The sequence below is a fragment of the Mus pahari genome, chromosome 10 (genome assembly GCF_900095145.1).
Source record: "Mus pahari chromosome 10, PAHARI_EIJ_v1.1, whole genome shotgun sequence".
In the NCBI taxonomy this organism is placed as follows: domain Eukaryota; kingdom Metazoa; phylum Chordata; class Mammalia; order Rodentia; family Muridae; genus Mus; species Mus pahari.
The window spans coordinates 60,902,923-60,905,496 of NC_034599.1; the positions used below are offsets into that span (position 1 = coordinate 60,902,923).

The window sequence follows — 2,574 nt, forward strand, 5'->3', positions numbered from 1 at the left end:
AAAAGGAAAAAAAAGAAAGAGCCAGGCTGTGATGGCACACTGTTCTAGCACTTGGGAGGCAGAGGCAAGCAGCTCTTCAAGTTTGAGGCCAGCCTGGTCTACAGAGTGAGTTCCTGAACATCCAGAGCTACACAGAAACCCTGTCTTGAAAACCAAAAAAATAACATAAAGTAAAATAAAATCCGTCAAACAAACAAACAAACAAAATGTACAAATTGATTGTGGGCCCTTGCCTATGCTATGCAAGCATCCTGTTATTGATCGATATCCCCAGCCCAGAAGTCCTCCTCCCCTCTCTTAAAGATTAAGATAAAATTTACTTTGTATGTTCTATTCAATCCGTTTGTCTTTATGTTATCTACTAGTAACTGTTAAAACTAGCCATTCAAAATATGATAGTGATAATATGAAGGTCCAGGCATTAGTTGATTGTGCATATGGGCTGGCTGCATATTGTATTTGTGTCCTTAAACAATGTGTGCTATATAAGGAAAGAAAATGTTTCTACCAGTCTTGAACATACACATGCTTTCAACAATTAAAAGAGATCTATAGCTGGGCAGTGGTGGCATACACCTTTAATCCCAGCACTTGGGAGGCAGAGGCAGGCGGACTTCTGAGTTCGAGGAGAGCCTGGTCTACAGAGTGAGTTCCAGGACAGCCAGGGCTATACAGAGAAACCTTGTCTCGAAAAACCAAAAAACAAACAAACAAACAAACAAAAAACCAAAACAGATCTATATAAATAAAACAACTTCAGTTTTATTTTGCTTTTCTTTCTCCATTACTGTTTGATTTGGATAAAAGACAACCAGGGAATTTGGGGTACATTTGGAAATGAGCAGAAATAAGAATTTGTTCTATTGTTCATGTAGGCAATTTATTTTATTAATGATTAGTATTATGGAAATTTTAATGTCATTTTACAATTTTAACACAAAAACAAATAGCACATGTAAAAATATAAAGATTATTTTAGCTAATGGACTATAAGCATATATCCTTGCTTGGATTAGATTGTCCATTGATATCTTGCAGCTTTGTACCTGTGATTGTATTGCTAGGCAATTAGAAGTGAAGTGTTTGTAGGAAGCTTCTGTAGTCTAGAAACCTTTGCTGTTATTAACAGTGATAACTGTTGTGCCCTGATAGTCGGGTGGGCACCACACGCCTTTAGTTCCAGCACTGGGGAGGCAGAAGCAAGTGAATCTCTATCCTAAAAAGGGGGTGAGGATATTTTCTTTTTAAAAGAGTATTAACGGTTATTATATGGTCCAAACAGAAGATTTCTGTCACCTGATATGGTGTGGAGATTCTCCTACCAGCAAATAAGGAATTAATTCTGCAGAGGTAAACACAGCCTTGATGTCCTAACTTGAGTCTGATACTATGAACGTTGAAACTGAGTCAAATCCTTAAAACTCTCTTTCCCAAGTTGAGGTTCCCCTTCTAAGTCTCTGGTTATTTTGCTTGTGGTTTTGACTAACTGGTCATAAGTAAGTAGCTCCTTTGTGCCACACTTCTGGATTCTATTTTGAGAAGCTCACAAAACTCATGGAAACATAATTTATGATTTTCTGGTCATTATAGAATCATATAATTATAAAAGGTATTATAAAAGGGGTACTATAAAAGGTACAGGTGCAGAGGTGTTGTGGGTATAGGGTTTTTACCTCAGTGTCTAGAGGATCTGTCCTTTTGGGAGACTTTATTGCATAGTCATGATTGAAGCATGTAGAAATATGACAGGGTAAAAAGGAGTATGATCTAAGGGAACCCAGTTCTTGTTCCTATTCCCCTGGACCTCTCTGCGGCTTTTATTCTTTCTTGTAGAAGGCTGTTCTCTTGAAACTTGGTGTGAGGGGTGGTGGCCTTATGATCTACTGTCAGACAAATTAGAGCTGAGGACTTCTCTATGGTCACTTTCAAAGCTGGGGAGATAGAAGTCTATCTTGGTTTGTATGACTTACCTTGGGGAGAGGGAAATTGTCTATGGTCTTCCTTGTGGAGAAAAGGAGATGAAATACAATAAAGGTGAGCTAGGTCCTGTTCTCTGAGGTTTATTCTGGTCACTTAGGAAAAAACCATGGCTATGTGAGTAAAGAGCCAGGACCGTGGACAAAATCCAAAATGTATCACAATATCACAAGGACATGCACTATCAGATATGGCAATAAAATGATCTTATTGTCATCTTTTGTGTTTGGCTCAGTTTTTATATGAGACTCTGAATTCTAATGAGGATAAAGGTTAAGACTTTAGTTTTATGGATTTATTTTCAATTGGGATTTCTACATAGTGTAAAAATAAATAATTCTGGGCTGGAGAGATGGCTCAGCAGTTAAGAGCACCGACTGCTCTTCTGAAGGTCGTGAGTTCAAATCCCAGCAACCACATGGTGGCTCCCAACCATCTGTAATGAGATCTGATGCCCTCTTCTGGGGTGTCTGAAGACAGCTACAGTGTACTTACTTAAATAAATAAATCTTTAATAAATAAATAAATAAATAAATAAATAAATAAATAAATAATTCTTTTTAAAAATTCCCCTTCCCTTCCCCTGCCTTCCCCTCT

The 2,574-nt window shown here is 37.7% G+C and overlaps 1 protein-coding gene across 7 annotated transcripts in view; it reads left to right on the forward strand.

The window, feature by feature from the left end:
- The window catches only part of Csnk1g1 (casein kinase 1 gamma 1), a 144,889-nt gene that overhangs the window by 42,759 nt on the left and 99,556 nt on the right, over positions 1 to 2,574 (forward strand). The window lies entirely within an intron of this gene.